At 33.0% G+C, this 22220-nt stretch overlaps 1 protein-coding gene and 2 pseudogenes across 1 annotated transcript in view; 1 reads left to right on the forward strand and 2 right to left on the reverse strand.

The window, feature by feature from the left end:
- The window catches only part of LOC135100404 (uncharacterized), an 85686-nt gene that overhangs the window by 17612 nt on the left and 45854 nt on the right, over positions 1 to 22220 (forward strand). The window lies entirely within an intron of this gene.
- Positions 10856 to 11657, reverse strand: LOC135100272 (cytochrome c oxidase subunit 3-like; annotated as a pseudogene).
- Positions 13268 to 14939, reverse strand: LOC135100274 (cytochrome c oxidase subunit 1-like; annotated as a pseudogene).

Below are 22220 nucleotides of genomic sequence, written 5' to 3' on the forward strand. Positions count from 1 at the left end.
TGTTGTTGTTGTTCTCCTCCTCCTCCTCCTCCTTTCTCATCTGCACCTCCTTTCTCCACCTGTCTCCGTTTTTTCCCCACGTGTTTCCTTTTCTTCCTCATTCTCTCTCTCTCTCTCTCTCTCTCTCTCTCTCTCTCTCTCTCTCTCTCTCTCTCTCTCTCTCTCTCTCTCTCTGCGGCACTCACAGCGGAGACCTTTACTTCACTTCTTGTCAAGTTTATATTTTTTGTAATATTTTGTTTGATCTTATTTGATGCCGAGTGAGCTGAGCGGCTCGAGCAAGGCAGAGAGAGAGAGAGAGAGAGAGAGAGAGAGAGAGAGAGAGAGAGAGAGAGAGAGAGAGAGAGAGAGAGAGAGAGAGAGAGAGAGAATATTGCTTTTTCATCATTAATTTTTATTATGCATTATTATTTATTTATTTTTTTTTGTTTTCATTGACGGAACCCATACTGGCGATCAGATAGAAGGTTGTGAAATGATAGATGTTTAAGAATCTTCCTGTTGAGGAGAGATGCAAAAAACTTTAGATAGGCAGGAAATCAAAACAATAGGACGGTAGTTTGAGGGATTAGAACGGTCACCCTTTTTAGGAACAGGTTGAATGTAGGCAAAGTTCAAGCAAGAATGAAAGGTAGATGTTGACAGACAGAGCTGAAAGAGTTTGACTAGGCAAGGTGCAAGCACGGAGGCACAGTTTCGGAGAACAATAAGAGGGACATCTTTGGAAAGAAATAGGATATTGCTAAGTTTGAGATCAGTTTTTTTCTTTTATTATTATAGATTTGTAGCCTGGCATTATGTTAATAATATTATTATTTTGTTATATTTTTTTTAATCAATCAGGTATTTATTTTATTTTTATTTTTTTAAATATATACAATTATTTTATATATTTTTTTTATTGTATTATAGTCTTTAAGTAATAGTTGATGTTATATATAAACATTTAAAATTATATAGATTAACTTTTCATAGATTTATTATATAAGATGAAGATTTTATATAATTCTTTAATTATATATAAAAGTTTTTTTTTTGTTGAGAAGGTTCATTTATATATGTATTTATATATAATATAATTTATGTAATCATTTATTTATATATGCATGTTTCTTTATATATAATCTTTAAAAAATCTTAAGTAGCTAATTGCAAATATTACTATTTTATATATTTAATGATGAATTTGAAATTGTTAAAAGTTTGATTATTTCTTGAAGTTCCCATGAACTTACTGAATTTGCATCAGAGTTTTTGCACGTAATATTTAGTAGTTTAAGATTAATATAATAAGAATATTGATGTTAAGACATTTAGTTTTATAAAGTTTAATTCTCAGCATGTAATATTAAAGAATTTAGATAATTAAGATTTAGCAGTGAGTTAAAGCCTAATTAATATTGTGGCAGCAGTTGCAGTTATACTCTAAGGTTGAATGAGAATATATTGGTTTATTGTTAAATATATATATATATATATATATATATATATATATATATATATATATATATATATATATATATATATATATATATATATATATATATATATATATATATATATATATATATATATATATATAATTTTAAGGTGGGTCTGAAAAATAAGGAAGTGAAATCAGATTATTTTTTACATGAAAATTATGTCATAAAATTAAAGTTGAAACAATAAGGAATTGTGTTTAAACAAGGATTAGGCACACTATTATACCAAAAAGTAATTTTGTAAGCAAAGTATTAATAGTTATGTTCTTAAAATGTGAAGAATTTGTCGGTGATATAGTGTTGTCAGGAGAACCTGTTTTTGAATGGATACACCACGAAGAATATTACTTGAGTTTGTACATTAGTACGTATACCAGCATTATTAGTGTATAGAGGCATCCATTAACACAGCTTGAACACTGCCATAACTTCTTTATTACAAGCGTTTGGACCTGTCAAAATCATTACAATAAACACATCTCAAAGTTTTTTTGTTTTTTTTTCATCTTAAGTACCCAAGCATCATTAATAAGCAGATCAATATGAAAATTGAGAATGGATGTATGTAGAATTCACCATATGCTAAGTACAATTAAAAATCAATCATATAACCAATCAACCACATTGATCTTCACTTATAATAATCATTAGAATTATAACTCACAACGGTAGCTCCAGCCGCATATGGATTGCCTCCATGAACTTTCCGAACCAGTAGTTGGATTCATAAACTGTAATACATGAAATTTTCCTTGAGTAACTATCAATCTTAATAGCCGACCGCACAATCACATTAACACTGTCATCATAAAAGATCATCACTTATACAAACATTTTGTCGATGAACATCACAAATGTTTTACGTGAACACCAGCTGATAAACCACCACACAGTACTGTTATAACCAAACATAGCCATACATACCAGCATAATTGAATAATCCCAAGTCTTGAATAAATATTACATCCAGTGATCCATCACAACACACTTCAGGTAGGGGCGGACAGCAACTAACCCTGGCTGACCGTTCGTCGCCACCTCATCACCCTGCTGCCACCTCACCTCACCTTCCCACTGCCACGTCACAAAGACGTGCGGCTTGCGCACCGTGTACAGAGCTTAATCCTCGTCTACATAAATACACTGATACACGAACTAATTTAGAAATAAACAAATAAATAGAATAATTTATATTCAAATTATCATGAGACTGATGATACAATTAGGTCATTTTTATAGAATTAATTACTGAATAAATCATCAATAATGTTGAATATATTAGATCAAGGTGCAGCTAATGCTTAAGTTAAAATGGGTTACGATAAATTTTATTTAGTAGGGAAAATGAATTAGAAGGAGGATTTGATTGTAAAGTAAGTTTAACATGCTTGCTAGATGTAAGGTGTAAAGCATGTACATATCGCCCGTCGCTTTCATTATTAAGATGAGACAAGTTGTAACACAGCAGGCTTACTGGAAAGTGAACCTGGATACGAGAATCAAAGCACAGCTAAAGTTAGTATAGCGTTTCAGTTACGTTGAAAAGGTTTATTATATATTTAAGGCTAGGAGGGACGAGCTTCTTACCACTTACAAAATTAATCAATAGGACAAAAAAAAAAATAATAATGTTTTTTTTTTAGGCTTAAAAGTAGCTATGAAATTAAAGTGTTCGAATTTAGATTTAGGAGAAAAAAAATTATTTATGGCTTTGATAAAGTATTAGAATATTGAATTTAACGTAAAATTTTAAGAAATAATGAGTGTATTAGTAGAATGAATATGTAGAATGATTTGAGAAAAAATAAACAAAGATAATGAATTATAATAAAATAATGGAATAAAAAAGGAACTCGGCAAAGGTTATTTGTTGCCTGCTTATCAAAAACATGTCTTTCTGAGGTTGTTTATGGTGCAGCCTGCTCACTGACAGGAAATGTTCAATAGCCGCGGTGTGTTGACCGTGCACAGGTACCATTATCATCACTTTGTTAATTGGAAACTTGTAGGAATGGTTGAACAAAGAAAAGTCTGTCTCTTTTATCAAAATTGAATTTAACTTCTAAGTGAAAAGGCTTAGATTTTCTAGAGGGGCGATAAGACCCTATAAAGCTTTATAAACTTAATAAGTTTGATGAATTAAAAAATAATAAAAATAGACTTAAAAGGTTTATTTGGTTGGGGCGCTAAGGGTATAAATGAAAATAATTGCTATTGTAATTGGACAATTATATGTGATTACAGTTTGTAAGTGATCCTTATATTAAGGATTAGAACATCAAGTTACTTTAGGGATAACAGCGTAATTTTATTTATTTATTTATTTTTTATTTATTTATTTATTTTATTTATTTATTTATTTTTTGAGAGTCCTTATCAAAAAATAAGTTTGCGACCTTGATGTTGAATCAAAATGTGTTTATAGTGCAGCAGCTATAAAAGAAGGTCTGTGCGACCTTTATTTTTTTTACATGATTTGAGTTCAGACCGGCGAGAGTCAGGTCGGTTTCTATCTTCTGGAATTAAAAAAATAAATAAATAAAAATAGTACGTAAGGATTAAGTAATTACATATTTTTGTATAATTGAAATACTATTTAACCAGATAATATGTGCTGGATTTAGGATCTAGTTAAATAGAATACATGTTATAAATAGTAAAACAACTGAATGTAATTGTTTTGTGTTATTAGTGGAGATTGTAATTTACTTAGTTTTAATCATTTGTGTTTTGGCAGGAGTGGCTTTTGTAACTTTGTTAGAGCGTAAAATTTTGGGCTATATCCAAATTCGCAAAGATTCAAATAAAGTTTGTTATACAGGTTTACTGCAACCATTTTCTGATGCTGCGAAGCTTTTTACGTAAGAACAAACTATGCCTGTCATATCAAATATTATTGTTTATTATCTATGTTCTGTCTTTAGGCTATGTTTATCTTTGTTGGTGTGAAGAGTTATTTGTTAAATATCAATGTTATATTTGCTTTATATTTTTATCGTTACCTTTGAGGTTAATTTGGTTTGCTTCTTGTTTAGCGGAAACTAACCGGACACCTTTTGATTTTACAGAAGGAGAATCAGGGTCAGTTTCGAGGTTCAACACGGAATATAGGAGAGGGGGATTTGCTTTAATTTTTATAGCAGAATATTCAAAAAATTCTTTTTATAAGAGTTTTTTTCGTTATTGTGTTTTTGGGAAGAAGACCTTGCAGGAAAATATTTATTTAAAGTCTATATTTTTGGCATTCATTTTTGTGTGAGTTCGAGGAAGTTTACCTCGGCTTCGATACGATAAATTGATGTATTTAGCTTGAAAAGGATTTTTTCCAGTTTCTATCAATTATTTATTGTTTTTATTGGGGTAAAATCTTTATGTTTTGTATTTAATTTATAAATATAATTAAAATAATATGTTAACACAATCGTTAAGAATATTTTTCCTTTTCTGCTACTTTCAAAAGTCTATTTTAAATCAAATAAACGATCATTTTAAAAAATTATGTCATCTTATGAGTAGGAGGGGATTGATAATAAAAGAAAAAAAAAAAAAAAAAATGAGAGTTAAAATTTTGCCTGTAAGAACATAGGGTTCTTGAACGGGTCGAGGTCCAGTTCAAGTAAGTAGAATCAATACTGAAACCAAAATTCAAAATATAAGTTGATTTAGAGGGTAAAAAGTTAATCTGCGAAAATTTGATGTACGAGTGGAAGGTAAAATTATAATGATTGCTACTGAGGCAACTAGAGCGATTACCCCTCCAAGCTTATTTGTAATAGATCGGAGTGCACATGCGAACAAGAAATATCATTGTGGTTGAATATGGGCGGGAGTAACTAGAGGATTAGCTCTAATAAAGTTATCAGGATCTCCTAACAAATAAGGATTAAGAAGGGACAGAATAAGTAAAAGTGTAAATATAACAATGAATCCAACAATGTCTTTAAATGTAAAATAAGGATGAAAAGGTACTTTCTAACTGTCTTGATACACCTAGGGGGTTATTAGCACCTGATTGATGGAGAAAAAAAAATATGAATAATAGTTATAGCGGCAATAATGAAAGGAAGGACGAAATGAAAGGTGAAAAATCGAGTTAGTGTGGCATTATCTACTGAAAATCCTCCTCAGATTTATTGTTCTAAATCTGTACCAATGTAGGGAATAGCTGAAAAAAAAAGATGATTAATAACAGTAGCTCCCCAGAATGACATCTGCCGTCAAGGGAGAACGTAACCTAAAAAAAAGCTGTTGCTATAACTATAAACAAAATCATTACTCCAACTATTCAAGCATGGAAGATTATATAGGATCCATAATAAATACCTGGTCCAATATGAATATACAGACAGATACAGAAAAATGATGCTCCATTGGCATGTATAGTTCGGAGAAGTCAGCCACAGTGTACGTCTCAGCAGACATGGGCTACTCTAGAGAATGCTGGATCAAAGTGAGCTGTGTAATGTATAGCTAAGCGTAAACCGGCAGCAATTTGGATGACAAGACACAATCCTAGCAATGATCCATAGTTTCAAAAAGTCGAAATATTTGAAGGTAAGGGTATATCAGCTAGAGAGTTGTTGACAATTTTAAATAAAGGGTGACATTTTCAGAGAGGTGTTGTCACTAAGGAGAAAGTCGTAAGAGTCCTTTAAATAAATTAGTAATTTTTTACCACTACAATTAAGGTTAGGAGTAGATAAAGGATGATAAATGATGAAATTTATCAAATTAGAACTACAAATTCATCTAATAATAAAAACATTTCATGATTCTATATTGAGAGATGATAAAGGAGAGTTGGTTACAGCTTCGTTTAGCAAGGGATCTCAGAAAAGAGTAAGTGGAAAAAAAAATAAGGGAAGAAAGGTGGAAATAAGGAAGGTCGAATATGAGAATGAGAATGAGGATGACTCATTAGAAGCTAAATGAATAATACAAGTATACCTCCTATGAAAATTATAAAGAGAATATATGAGAATCAGTAAGTGTATGTTGTTAATCTGGCTGAAAGAGAAATTTGATGGTTTGAATTAACAAGGTTAAACCTGTAGATAAAGGATGAATTTACTGTGTAAATGATACAGATTAAACTAAAATGAAGGGAATAAAAAGTAAGGTCATATCGAAGAAGAATTTAAATAAAATATTAGTTTTGGGAAATAAAGATAAAGAAATCTTCTCTTTTTCTCTGAAGTTTTAAGAAAAAAAAAATGTTCATTATTGGTTTACAAGACCAAGGTTTTAAGTTAAACTATTAAAAGTAATGGTAAGTTTTAGAGGTATAATGATTTTTGTTCCTATAGTTATTTTTTGTGGGGTTTGAGGGTTCATTACGTGCAATAACCACATGTTAAATGCTTTGTTAAGTCTTGAGTTTACAATGCTTGGAGTTTTTTTTTGGTTTATAAGAACGCAGTTGACTTTAGTGGGGAGAGAAATTTATTTTTCTTTATTTATTTATTTTTTTTTTTTACCGTTGGCTGCGTGTGAGGGGTCTTTAGGTTTAACTATATTGATTTTAGTAGTACGAAGCCATGGAAATTGTGTTTTAAGAGATTTTATTTATTGGAAGGATAAAATTTATAATTCCTTTAATTATATTGATAAAGTGTAATAATGAATGAAACACAGTTCAGGTGGATTTATTTATTTTTAGATTTTTAATTAGTATAAGTTATCATTTTTTTTTCTTTTTTAATATATGATTTAGATTGGGATTAGATTATATTAGATATATTTTAATTCTATAAAAGATTTAAATTGTTTCTTTAATTGTAATTTCTAGTCAGAAAATCAAGAATTTATGTAATTTTAGTGAAAGATTTATCATTAGAAATATTATGTTATTATTTTTTTTTAATATTAACTTTTCTTCTGTAGATTATTTAATATTTTATATTAGATTTGAGGCTTCTTTAATTCCAACATTAATTTTGATTCAAGGTTGAGGGTATCAACCTGAGCGTGTACAGGCAGGAACCTATATACTTTTTTTATACTTTAGCATTTTCTTTACCTTTATTGGTGTCTTTGTTTATTATTTAATGACAGGGAGATTAACTATTAGCTTAAGGGTTCCTATAGAAGGAGTAGATTATTTAAATAGATTTTGGTATGTAAGAACTGTTTTGGCATTTTTTGTACACATAAGGTTAGTGTTATGTGGGATTGTAATTTTTAGTTGATGGGGATTACCTGGAAGTGTAATATTGATAGTTGGACATGGTTTATGTTCCTCTGGTTTACTTTGCTTAGCTAATATAGCTTATGAACGTACTGCAAGACGAACACTGATAGTGGATAAAGGATTATTAGCATTTATACCTAGAATAGGACTATGATGATTTTTACTAAGAGCAAGGAATATGGCCAGACCACCTTCCTTTAATGTAGCACCAGAGATTATATTAATTTTAACAGTTTTGAGCTGAAGAAAGATTTCTATTGTAGGACTTAGAAAATCTTTTTTTTTTTTTTTGTGCAAGTTACACTTAATACATATATAGATTGAGACAGCATGGGGTTTTTATAACTTTATATTCATGTTGTTCAGGAAAAGTTAGAGAGTATCTGAAATTATTTAATATTGATTTCCTTTAAATGTAATAATAAAAAATAGAGCTTTATTAATAACTTAATTTTTTTTTTTTAAATAATTAAAAGAGTGATTTGGAAAATTTCTCTACATGAAATTAGAATAGTGGTTTTATTCAGCTATTTGTGGGACTTTAGCATTGGCAAAACCTGAAAGAGGTATTATAGATGTAACTGAATGAGAACTTCTTAGGTTAATAAGAAGGGTGGTTGTATTTACTTTGGTTTTAGATTGGATCTCTTTATTATTTATGAGATTTGTGTTTGTAATTTCTGGCAGAGTTCTTTTTTATAGAGGAAGTTGTATAGCCGATGATAAGACTTTTAATTGATTTATATATCTTGTTTTGGCTTTCATTCTTTCTATAGGGTTTATAGTATTAAGACATAATTCAATCAGACTTTTATTGGGTTGAGATAGATAAGGATTAGTGTCTCATGCCTTAGTAATTTATTATCAGAATGAAAAGTCTGCAAACGCAGGAATATTAACTATTCTTTCAAACAGTGTAGGTGATGTAGCAATTTTATTGAGAACTGGATTAATGAGAAGATTAGGAGGGTGAAATTTTTTGTTTTATAGATATTATATAGACGAGAGATGACTATTATTATTATCATTATTATTATTATTATTATTATTATTATTATTATTATTATTATTATTATTATTATTATTATTATTTTTATTTATTTTTTTCATTTATTTATTTATTTATTTCAGCAATAAATAAAAGGGCTCAAATTCCTTTTTGTGCGTGACTGGCGGCTGCTGTAGCGGCTCCAACACCTGTCTCAGCTTTAGTTCATTCTTCACCACTAGTGACTGCTGAGGTTTATTTAATAATTCTATTTAGAGCTGCTTCAGAGGGATCTGTCGTTCAAAGTGTATTGTTGATTACTTCATGTTTGACAATATTTATAGCGGGACTAGGAGCAAATTCTGAGTATGATCTCAAAAAAATGATTGCTTTATCAACATTAAGTCAAGTAGGAGTTATATTAAGAATTTTATCTTTAGGTTATACGGATCTGGCTTTTTTTTTTCATTTACTGAGTCTTGCTTTGTTTAAAGCTTTACTTTTTATATGTGCTGGTGTTGTAATTCATAGAGTGGCTGGTTATCAGGATATTCGACTTATGGGAAATTTAGTTAAATTTTTGCCTTTGACAGTATCATGCATAACTGGAGCCAACTTAGCTCAATGCGGATTCCCTTTTATAGCAGGATTTTATTCAAAGGATACAATTTTAGAAGTTGCTTTTATAAGATGAGTAAATTTTGTTGCATTGTTCTTATATGTGATGGCAACAGGATTGACAGTAATGTACACTTTGCGTTTAATTCTTTATTCTCTTTCAGGAGAATATAATTTGAGATGTATCACTAATCTTTCGGATGAGGATTTTTTGATAACTAACTCAGTAAGAATTTTAGGATTAGGAGCTATCTTAGGAGGATCGCCATGAAGATGAAGATTGTTTCCAGAATATTAGATCATTTGTTTAAGGACAATAATGAAAATAATAGTATTAGCAGTAAGGATTTTAGGAGGTTTAGTAGGTTATATACTAAATCTAACGAGAGTAAATTACACATTAAAAAGAGAAAATAACTATAATTCAGTTGTAATAATAGGATCAATATGGCTTATACCTTTACTGAGTACTTTAAAATTAAGGGAAAATAGATTGAAGACAGGGTCAGGTTTAGGAAAAGTAGCCGATAAAGGTTGATTTGAGTTTTATGGAGACCAAGGTTTATATTATTTATTTTCATATATTTTTCTATATTTTTAATTCTTTACAGTTAAACAATTAAAGTGTTTATAAAAGTATCTGTAGTTGTAATTATTATTTTTACAGTTTTATTTATTTAAATTTATATGATTAAAAAGAATATCGCTTTGAAGCTGCAAAGGTAGATGAAAAGTCTTGTAAGTATATTCAAATAGTTAAAAAAAATGTTAGCTTGTGGCGTTTATGATATGATATTTGCCTTGAGTTTAAGGTAAAAAAATAAATAAATAAATAAAAAAAAATGGTATTTTTAGAAAAAAAATATTTCAGCTTTATAATGAAAATGTGACGTGTTACTTACACTATAAAAATAGGAACATCAACGGAATTCAACTGCTTAAAAAAAGTTAGAAGCTTTTCTTTTTGTCATAATGTTCCATCTTGATTAGAAGAATTACTTCAATCTTGTCATTAACAGTAACGTACCTCTGTTTTGGTTTCAATCATAATTATTAGAGGCTTAAAGGCCAAAGTTTAGGTCGAAACTAAATGCGATAGTTTCGCTTTCTAATAGATAAAATTTAGTAAAACCAGTTTACTAAAACACTTTATGAATGCAACTCATATGTCATACAATTTGACTGCGGTCTTAAAGTATTAATCAGATCCTTCTAAAGGTCCCTGTGCTCACTCGTAGTAAAGACCTAAGAGAAGAATAAGAAGAGAGCTCTAGTAAACAATCAAGAAAATACTTCAGTAATGTTAAAAAAAAATTACAGGAATTAGAAAAAAAAATCGAAGGGAAAAGGAAAATCGTGGTGACTCTTTAGGATTAAATCCACATTCATAAGGAGAGTTTTTCTCGGTTAATATTTTTTTTATTTATTTGGGATACTAAGGTTATAACAATATAACAAATAATTAAAATTAGTAAAAATAAAAAAAAAAAAAAATATTGTAAGAATTATTTTTTCTAGGCGTTCTAGACTTTCTGATTGGATATACTTTATATATTAAAAAAAATGGCCTCCTCATCAGTAAATAAAGACGTAAAGGAATAATCAAAGTACCTCAGCAAAGTGTCAGTATGATGCGGCTGCTTCGAATCCAACACGATGATTACATGAAAAGTGACAAAAATATTGACACAAAAAAAAATAATAATAATAAGTAGAAATGAGGTTCCAATAATTCCATGAAGACCATGAAAGCCTGTTGCTACACAAAAAAAAAAAAAAAGTAGAGCCAAACGCGGAGTCAACAATAGTGAAAGGAGCCTCAAAAATACTTGAAAGCTTGAAGAAGAGTAAAATAAAATCCTAAAACAATTGTAAGGCCTAGTCTTTGAATGGCTTGCCTATGACTAGATTCTATAATAGCATGATGAGCTCAAGTTACGGTAGCTCCTCAAGACAAAAGAATAGTAGTGTTTAATAAGAGAATTTGAAATGGGCTGAAAGGTTGAATACCGTAAGGAGGTCAATTTATCCCAATTTCAATCGTTGGGGCTAATCTACTATGAAAAAAAAAAGCTCAGAAAAATGAAAAAAAAAAGAATAATATTTCTGAGACAATAAATAAAATTATTCCCCTTCGTAAGCCTTTTACTACTACAGAGGTATGTAGTCCTCGGAATGTACCTTCTCGAGTGATATCACGTCACTTTTGATATATGGTAAGGAGAATAGCAACAAGTCTTAATAACAAAAAAAAAATTATGTTATACTGGTGAAATAATTTAATTAAACCTTTATTTAATATTATTGCCCTAATAGAACCAGTTAAAGGCCGTGGTCTTATATCTTCTACATGGTAAAAAACGTGAGATGATGTCATTAGTTAATTTCTCTGGTGTAAAGAGTTCGTAAGACAGCAAAAACTTGGGACTGAATAATTGCAACAGCTCATTCTAAGGTTAATAGTAAAATGTGAGAAAAAAAATAATAATAGATAAAAGAAATGAGGATGTTATAGATGGTCTAGTATTAGCTAATAAGGTTAAAAGAAGATGGCCTGCAATTATATTAGCTGGTAATCGTACAGGTAAAGTCCCGGGTCGAGTAATGTTTCTGATAGTTTCAATTAAAACTATAAATGGTACAAGGACAGAAGGAGTTCCTTGAGGAACTAAATGAGCGAATATATGTTGAGTGTGGTTAACTCAACCTCTAAGTATTAAAGTTACTCATGAAGGCAATGAAAGTGCTAAGGTTATTGCTGTGTGTCTAGACCTTGTAAAATGTAAGGCAGTAAACCTTAAAAATATTATAAAGAACTAAAGAAAACAAAGCAACGAAAAAATATAGCTGAACCTAAAGAATAAGAAGTTAAAAGGGCTTTAAATTCTTTGTGCAAAGTACAAATAATTTCACTTCAGCATAGAGATCATCGTGAAGGAGAAGCTCAATTAAGGTAAGGAATAAATAGGAGCCCTACAAAAGTGGAAATTCAGTTTAATGAAAAGTTTAAGATTCTTGAAGAAGGTAAAAAAAATTGAGAATAAATTAGCTATAATTTTCAAGAGGATTGTAGGATTAGATAAGGCTCAGTGATCTTAGAATATTTTTTTTTCAAAAGGTATAGAAAAAAGTAATTTAAGGATATGAAAATAATTAATGATAACAGAAAAAGAGAAATAAAGATAAAGTCGAAGCAGAGGAGCTATTTTAGGCATTAAGAAATATCTTAGGAGATAACTTTAACATGATAAATTATTATTAAAATTTAAGTAATTTCTTGTCAGCAGAAGTAGGCGCAATACTATAATAGGTTTAAAAGACCTACACTTACTTTCAGTCATCGGGTGAGTCAGAACATGAAGAAATTCAATTTAGGAAAAATTGTGTTTACACTTTCAATCACAACAGGTATAAATCTATGATTAGCACCACAAAGTTCTGAACATTGACTATAAAATAATCCTGGACGAGATATTATAAATCTAGTTTGATTAAGTCAACCAGGAATAGCGTCTGCTTTTACACCTAAGGCTGGGACAGTTCAAGAGTGAATGACATCCGCTGCGGTGATTACAATACGAATTTATGTATTTATTTGAAGAACAGTTCGATTATCTACATGTAAGAGACGAAATCCAGAGAAGTCTAGTTCGTTAGTAGTAGTTATATAAGAATGAAATTCTACATTAAGGAAGTCAGAGTATTCGTAACTTCAATATCATTGATGACCGACAGTTTTAAGAGAAATGGAAGGATTATTAACTTCATCAAGAAGGTACGAGTATAAAAGTCGCAGAGAAGGGAGAGCAATGAAAATCAAAATAAATCAGTAGTTTGATGTTCTAGTATAAATCGATTAATAAGAGAGTTTCTGAGAAGTGATGCTAATATATATCCCACAAAGGTAATGATTATAATAAGAACAACTATAATGTGATCATGGATAAAGATGAATTGTTCCATTGAAGGGGAAGCTCCGTCTTGAAGGCCTAGAAAAGTTCATGTTGACATTAATAAATGTATTTTCTTAAAGAAGATAAATCTTAGTAATAGCTTAAATCCTATACATCTTTCTGCCATTTTAGAAGTTAATAGTAAGTGGAATTTCTATATAAGAGTGATCAGCGGGTGGGTGTGAGTGGTTTCATTCAACTGAAGAGGCAGGAAAGGGGAGAATAGAACAGGACGATTAGAAATTAAAGCTTCTCAAATGATAATTATAAAAAAAAAAAATAATATAGCAACAAGATATACTATAGATCCTTTGGAAGAAACAAAATTTCATGTTGCGTAGGCAACATGAAATATTGTTTGTTCCATAGGTTTCTTCCATGAAATATCGGCGGGTAATCAGAGTAACGTGGAGGTATTCCGTTAAGTGCTATGAAATGTTGAGGGAAGAAAGTGATATTTACACCGATGAATATGACAGTAAAGTGGATTCTTATTAATTTAGGGTTAAGTGGTAAGCCTTTAAAAAGGTGGAATCAGTGTGCAATACCTGCACAAATAGCGAGTACAGCCCCTATAGATAAAACATAATGAAAATGAGCTACAACGTAATAAGTATCATGAACAATAATATCAATTGATGAATTTGCCACGACAACATTTGTTAAACCTCCAACAGTAAATAAAAAAATAAAACCTAAAGCTCATAATATCGAGGGACTATAGTTATTTTGTGTTCCAAGTAGGGTTCTAAGTCATCTGAAAATTTTAATACTTGTAGGAAAAGCAGTAATTGTTGTGGCTGATGTGAAGTAAGCTCGTGTATCAACGACTATACCTACTGTAAATGTATGGTGAGCTCAGAGGATAAATCTTAAAATTCCAGTAGCCATTATAGCACAGATCATACCTAATGCACCCAATGATTCTTTTTTCCCGAATTCTTGTCTCACAATATGGGAAATTACTCCAAAGGCTGGTAAAATGAGAATATAAACTTCAGGGTGACCAAAAAATCAAAATAGATATTGCTATAAAACAGGATCACCACCTCCAGCGGGGTCAAAGAAAGATGTATTAAGATTTCGGTTAGTTAAAATCATAGTGATTGCTCCTGCTGATACAGGTAAGGATGAAAGTAAGAGAATGGCAGTAATAAAAACAGTTCATACAAACAAAGGTATTTGATTTATTCTTATTCCAAAGGATCGTATGTTAATTACAGTTGTTATAAAACTAACTGCTCCAAGAATTGAGGACACACCAGCAAGGTGAAGAGAACAAATACCAAGATCAACTGATGCTCTTGCATGGGCAATAGCTGCTGCTAAAGGAGGCTAAACAGTTCAACCTGTACCAGCTCCTCTTTCCACTATACCTCTTATTAGAAGAAGAGTTAAAGAAGGAGGTAAAAGTCAGAATCTTATGCTATTTATACGAGGGAACGCTATATCAGGGGCTCCTTATATAAGAGGGACTAGTCAATTACCAATTAGTTATTGGTATAATTATGAAGAAGGTTATAACAAAGGCATGGGCGGTAACTACAACATTGTAAATTTGATCGTTGCCGATAAATGTGCCTGGCTGACCTGATTCGGCTGGAATAATTATAGTTAACGAGGTTCCTACTATACCAGACCATGCTCCAAAAATGAAATAGTGTACCAATGTCTTTATGATTTGTAGAAAAGAATCATCGTTGCATAATAAGATGGCTGAGAAGTGCAGGCGTTACATTGCAAATCTAAAAACAAGGTAAAAACTTTCTTATTAGCTTCTATAGTAAAATATAAATAATATTAGATTGCAAATCTAAAGATGTGTGGAAACACTGGAATTTACGATTTTAAGAGATTTTTTTTTTTATTGGCTTTGAAGACCTTTAGTTTAATATAACTTAGAATCCTAGGCTAAAAATGGAATAGGAAAACATATTCCAAACATATTAATGAAAGTAACAAAGATTAAGATAGGAGAAAATGTTAGCAATGGTTTAATTTTAAGGGAAGTGGTAAATGAAGGAAATTATAATGGCATTATTGGAACAAAGAGACGTAGATAGAAATAAAGAGTAATAAGACTTAAAAAAAAGAAGAATTAAAAGAGAGAAAATTATTATTTTAGAAGAGAGTAGTTGAATTATAATTCATTTAGGTGTAAATCCTGAAAAGGAAGGAAGACCTAAAGATAAGAAATTTATTGGTAAAAAAAAAAGAAAAAGTTTTAGGGCAATCTTCCTTTTGTTTTGAATTATTATAACGGAAATTGATGAAGACTGAGTAATAAAGAGTAAAATAATCACAGAGCCTGAAATAAAGGAGTAGAAGATAAAGTAAATGAGTCATATTATATCACTGATTGATATAACAATAAGTATTAAGATATATGGTTAACTGAAGAGAAGGCGATAAGTTTACGTAGTTTTGTAACATTTAAGCCACCTAAGGCTCCAATTAAAGAAGAATTATGTGCTGCTAAAGTAATTAAGGTTACTAAGTTTGAAGAGTAGGTTAAATAGGGAATTAAAAACAAAGGAGTTATTTTTTTGGATTGTTAAGAGAATAAAAGCTTGAGGTCAAGACAATCCTTCAATAACTTGCGGAAGACAAAAATGTAACGCAGCTGAAGCCAAAAATGTAACGGACCTGCTCATAATTTTAAAAGTAAAGATTTACTAATTAAAGAATAAGAAAAGTCATTCGAGTATATATATATATATATATATAGAGAGAGAGAGAGAGAGAGAGAGAGAGAGAGAGAGAGAGAGAGAGAGAGAGAGAGAGAGAGAGAGAGAGAGAGAGAGAGAGAGAGAGAGAATTAAGATAGTAGATACTAGAGCTTGAATTATAAAATATTTAATTGCAGCTTCAGTTAGATACGGGCATAATTTAGTTGCAATGAGAGGAATAAATGATAAAAGATTTAGTTCCAGCCCGAGTCAAGCCCCAAACCAAGAAGGAGAAGAAATAAATGAAAAAAGATACCTGTTAGTAAAGTACAGAAAAATAATAGGAAGGAAACTGGAAATGTCATTAAAAAGAGAAAGGTTGAAGCTTTCATTTACGGGGTATGAGCCCATTAGCTTAGTTAGCTTATCTTTGAGAATATCATTTGTTGGTGTATAGCGCACATAAAGTTTTCATCTTTAAAGAAGCGGTGTAAATTCGCTATAAATAATATAGGTATAAGAAATACATAATGAGCTCTATCAAAGCTACCCTTTTAAGTCAGGCACTATATTAACATAAAAACAGATTAAAAATGAAATAAAAAATGCTTAAGAAACAAAGTAGTACAAATAAGAAAACGAAAGAAAAAATAAATGAAAGAAAGTGATACATAGGAAAGACTAATTAATATAAGAGAACGAAAATATTAAAGTGACATTTCAAGTTTATATGAAGAGAATGTGTATTTCTCTCAGTATTTATGAATATATATATATATATATATATATATATATATATATATATATATATATATATATATATATATATATATATATATATATATATATATATATATATATATATATATATATATATATATATATATATATATATATTTATATTTATTTATTTATTTATTTATTTATTTTAATTAAATTCATTTATTAAAAAAATATATTAGTTAAGAAAACATAATTATATAATTAAAGATTCGTATATAATATTTATCTTCTTCTCACTCTAATAAAAAGTAATCTCTGCGGTCTCAGGTCCGTAAGCCTTCCGAGGGTTTAGGCCAGCGAGGGCATGGAAAACATCATTACGAAGAATTTTAATAGGTGGCATGAAGTAGTCAGAGGGTGGAGGAGAGGGAGGAACAAGCCTTGAATCGTCCAAGGTAGAGTTTTTAGCAAAGGTTTGAGCGAAGAGTTCAGCTTTAGAAATAGATGTGATAGCAGTGGTGCCATCTGGTTGAAATAAAGAAGGGAAAGAAGAAGAAGCAAAGTTATTGGAGATATTTTTGGCTAGATGTCAGATGTCACGAGGGGAGTTAGATCTTGAAAGGTTTTGACATATTCTGTTAATGAAGGAGTTTTTGGCTTGTTGGAGAACAGACTTGGCATGGTTCCGGGCAGAAGTATAAAGTGCATGAGATTCTGGTGATGGAAGGCCTAAATACTTTTGGTGGGCCACCTCTCTATCATGTATAACACGAGAACAGACTGTGTTAAACCAAGGTTTGGAAGGTTTAGGTCGAGAAAAAGAGTGAGGAATGTACGCCTCCATGCCAGACACTATCACCTCTGTTATGCGCTCAGCACACAAAGACGGGTCTCTGACACGGAAGCAGTAGTCATTCCAAGAAAACTCAGCAAAATAACCTCCTCAGGTCCTCCAACTAGCAGAGGCAAAACGCCAGAGGCACCTTCGCTTAGGGGGATCCTGAGGAGGGATTGGAGCGATAGGACAAGATACAGATATGAGATTGTGATTGGATGAGCCCAACGGAGAAGAGAGGGTGACAGCATAAGCAGAAGGATTAGAGGTCAGGAAAAGGTCAAGAATGTTGGACGTATCTCCAAGATGATCAGGGATACGAGTAGGGTGTTGCACCAATTGCTCTAGGTCATGGAGGATAGCAAAGTTGAAGGCTAGTTCACCAGGATAGTCAGTGAAGAGGGAGGAAAGCCAAAGCTGGTGGTGAACATTGAAGTCTCCAAGAATGGAGATCTCTGCAAAAGGGAAGAGGGTCAGAATGTGCTCCACTTTGGAAGTTAAGTAGTCAAAGAATTTCTTATAGTCAGAAAAGTTAGGTTAGAGGTATACAGGACAGATAAATTTAGTTTGAGAGTGACTCTGTAGTCGTAGCCGGATGGTGGAAAACTCGGAAGAATCAAGAGCGTGGGCACGAGAGCAGGTTAAGTCATTGCGCACATAAACGCAGCATCCAGCTTCGGATCGAAAATGAGGATAGAGAAAGTAGGAGGGAACAGAAAAGGGGCTACTGTCAGTTGCCTCAGACACCTGAGTTTGAGTGAGGAAAATGGGGTGTTCTACAGATTGAAAATCAGATCTTAGACCGCGAATGTTCCAGAAGTTAATGAAGAAAAATTTGAGGGGGGGTGTCAAGAAACTCAGGGTCGTCGTCAGAAAGGCAGTCTGACCTGGGGACATTTGTGGTCCCCTCCCCAGATGGGGACTCCGAGGCTGGTATTTGCCTGTTTGCTTGTCTGTTTCCATATTTGTCTATATGTTAGCTGTCTGAAACGGATTTTCGTTAAAACCTATTTAAGTGAAAGGAATATCATTGATCATCAAGGAATAATGGTTAGATTTTCAGGCGGATCTAGACCCGTGTGCGCCTCCAGAATGTTCCTCAGATTGTCGCGTGGCACAAGTCTGCGGAGAATGTTTGTCATATTCCGTGTTATTGAACGGCGATGACGGAGGTGTGCGCTCTCAGCCTCCTAGCTCATAGAATGTAATCAAAAGAATGCGCATATTATTAAACACTAAGTTCCCACAAGGGTTATTTTCAGAAACTACAGAGATGATCACTCGGGTTCTGACAATTATTTTTTTTTCCTCTTTTTTTTTTTATAATTTATTTTATTTATTTACTTATTTCCTGACCTGAACCACATCTGAAACAATATGCCGTGAGTTGCATTGGCCGTCCCGAGTAAAACATTGCAAATTGAGGAGTCGTGGCGCGTCAGCTCAAGACCCAGCTGGTGGAGTGTGTTGTTGCGGGTGTTCCTCGCTGGCTCAATGGGCTCAGGGGCGCCGTGTGGCATGTGAACCTCGCCTCTATTGTGTCTCGGTTACAAACATCAGGAGTGGATAAAACCGATTCCACAAATGAAACTATTGAACACACACACCACCACCTCATCTCCGCCACACTTCCCAGTCATCACTCGTAACACTTCCTTCTTAGCCGCAGCGCCTCTACCATTCAAACACCTGCTCCTCACTCACAACTCCCTAACATACATCAGTGCATCTCATTACCAACCACTACCTTCTCTTTCACAGATACTCCAAGCCACTCGCAGCTCACGTCTCTGTCCCCACGTCTCCACACACACACACACACACTCATGCCCGTCCCTCACCACCCTCACCACCCACTGCCTGCCACTCACCTGCCACCCTCCGCTCCTCACGATTTACAACACGTCCATCACCCCCTACCGTCTGTTCCTCTCCTTCATCAAACCCACCTCGCCTCTCAGCCTGTCACTCCGCACTGTGCTCACACTTCCTTATCAATCTGTACCATCGCATTAATACTTTTTTCATACATGACTGGCCTAGATATCAGATTGGATTGGATGAGAAGTAACGGGTTCAACTCTGATTAAGCTAGATTTGAAAATGAGATAGGAGAATATTGGTTCTTAAATTGAATGGCAAGGCTGGAATACATTTTTTTACAAGATTATTAGTTAGAACAATTTTTTAAAAAAGTAAATAAGAGAAAATTAGACAGATTTATGAATGGGAATGATGGGTATTCAAGTATTCAAGTTAATATTACTTAATTTCGAGTAGGAATATATGTTTAAGTCCTAACGAGATTGTTTAGCTACATTACTTTTCCTAAAATAAGTGGAATATGATAATGAAAGGAGACACAAGATGAAACAAGAGCACGTATTACGCCAACGTTCTGCTGTTGCCTTTCATGGAGAGAGTTAGGTTGATCCCATTCACCTGCCTTACCTGTACAACACTTACAGCCGCAGTATTAGAGGAAACTAGCTACAGAATAAAGGAAAAGAAAGGCGTGATCTAATGGTATAGTCTTGATCAGAAGTCGAGTAGCACACCGCATTTCTTTCCGTAGTGTTTTCCTTCAATCCCAAGTCCACTGATCTAGTAAGAATCAATCAGTTATCAGATTTATATATTTCTCACTTAAATTTACAAGTACATACTGACTTTGGTACACGGCTTGATTTTGTAGACTAGCCCTTCTTTTGAACTTGTCAGCATATCAAAAGACTTACGGTTCAGGATACACATTATGGGGGAATGCAACAAGTCAGGTGACCATAACTACTGTTGCTGGTAGCGGTGGGTATGAATGGCTGCTGGCACGGTGATGTATATGTGCACCTAGTTTGAGTGGACACATGCATTACACCTGAACTACCACGTGTTGGCTCACTGGCTTCTTGCAACTTCTCTTACGTTCTTGTGACGGAGGGTGAAAATAAGAGACCGCCACGTGTTGACTTTCCAGTTAGCGACCCCTTGCACCTTCCCTTACGTTCTTATTACGGGGATAAAACACTTCCGAGTCTCACTAACTCCAAGATAAGGGATCTCGGAATTGACAATGGAGAGGACGATTGAAAGGGGACGACGGGTACTGACTCCGCCTCCTCCTCGTCGTCTTAATGAGGCTTATCGATTTACTGAGTGGTGTAGGGACGGGTCACGGCTGGTCCTGAGGGCCGCGGCTCACTGTTTCATGGTTACCGTATCCCATATTTGCTTTCAACACCATTGCCAGTTTGGTCTCTCTCTCTCTCTCTCTCTCTCTCTCTCTCTCTCTCTCTCTCTCTCTCTCTCTCTCTCTCTCTCTCTCTCTCTCTCTCCGATTAATGGAGGTGAAGTGTATATTGTGTTTGGTCATGAATGTAATATTTATCATGTTTTAAAAGGTTATGTGATGTTAAAGCTTTCACGTGTTTGTCAAGAGAATATTAGTAAGTATTTTTCTATTACTTTCTATTTATTTTATATAATTATTCTGCTTATCTATCTTTTTTTTTCTGCGTATCTGTTGGTCTATTTATCGAGATCTATCTATCTATCTATATCAGCCTATCTATCTATGTCTACCTATGTCTTTCTATCTATCTGTGTTTCTATTTTTTTTATCTATATCTATCTCTATATGTGGCGTGTATCGTTTCCATTACATGTCGTAACAAAACCTTGGACGTTGTTTCCAATTCAAGGCCACGTAGCGCACACCCTCTTCTGCTAATTACCTCATCAAGTTTTAATGAGTACGTGGAGAAATTTCGTAAAGGTGAATTAATACGAGGATACTCAGGACGTGACGGTGAGGCCCGAATGAGTTTGTTCCTGCCACACGCTCTCAAATGTAAAGGGCTTGTAGTGTACAATTCAGGAAGCCCCTATCGTCTTAATCCTCTGACACCTATAGGAGTTGTACATTTATTTTCACTAGGAAGTTTTACTCATCAAGAATTAAGCCACAGATACTAGAAAGCCTTACTAGATATTCAATGGTACCTTTTACATGTGAGTCTTGTCTTTTAAAATCGGTGTCTAAACTTATGCCAGACTGTAATAAGCTGAGAAAAAGTTGTAGCAGTCAGAGTTAAGGCTTCATTTGGCAAGTAACCTGAGTGGACTGTAGGAGAGAACTGTCACTGCTTCAACGGGAAAGTCTAACGTAAACTTGGAGCGTCGGTTTGAAGCTTCGATCTTAACTAATGCGAAACACAGTTGGAAGCATTTTAGCATTTGCAGCAACACAGGGATCACATTTTCAAACATTTCCTGATTCAAACATTTCCTGATTAGTTTCTATGAGGCCCTAGTGGAAGTTATTGAGGTTTTCAAGAGAGTTATCGTAATTCTAATGATAGTTCAACCAGTATTCTGTACCATCAATAGGAAAAACATCCTTGGGAGCCCAACTGATCATCTGTGCGGCCTTAGAAAACAGTTCGTGTAGAAGCGCAGGCCGTTTCAAATCACGTGTTGGTGACACGAAAGTGAGAGCTGTAGTAAAATTGCACACCTGACAAATAGCCTGATTTTTACCTTTAACAGTAATATTTCTTTATTAATTCACAGCAGCTCGTCGTTGTCTTACACATGTGGTGTGTGTGTGTGTGTGTGTGTGTGTATGTGTGTTGACTGGAACCTAGAAGTGGCGTTATCAGGATCTTACAGTTATGGATCTAAATCTCGGGTGCAGTCAGTCATCAGTAACATTCCCGTCCATCAAATTATCCTCTTTATGATTTCTCTTTCCAGGAGTGTAA

This window comes from Scylla paramamosain, chromosome 5 (assembly GCF_035594125.1).
Source record: "Scylla paramamosain isolate STU-SP2022 chromosome 5, ASM3559412v1, whole genome shotgun sequence".
Lineage (NCBI taxonomy): Eukaryota > Metazoa > Arthropoda > Malacostraca > Decapoda > Portunidae > Scylla > Scylla paramamosain.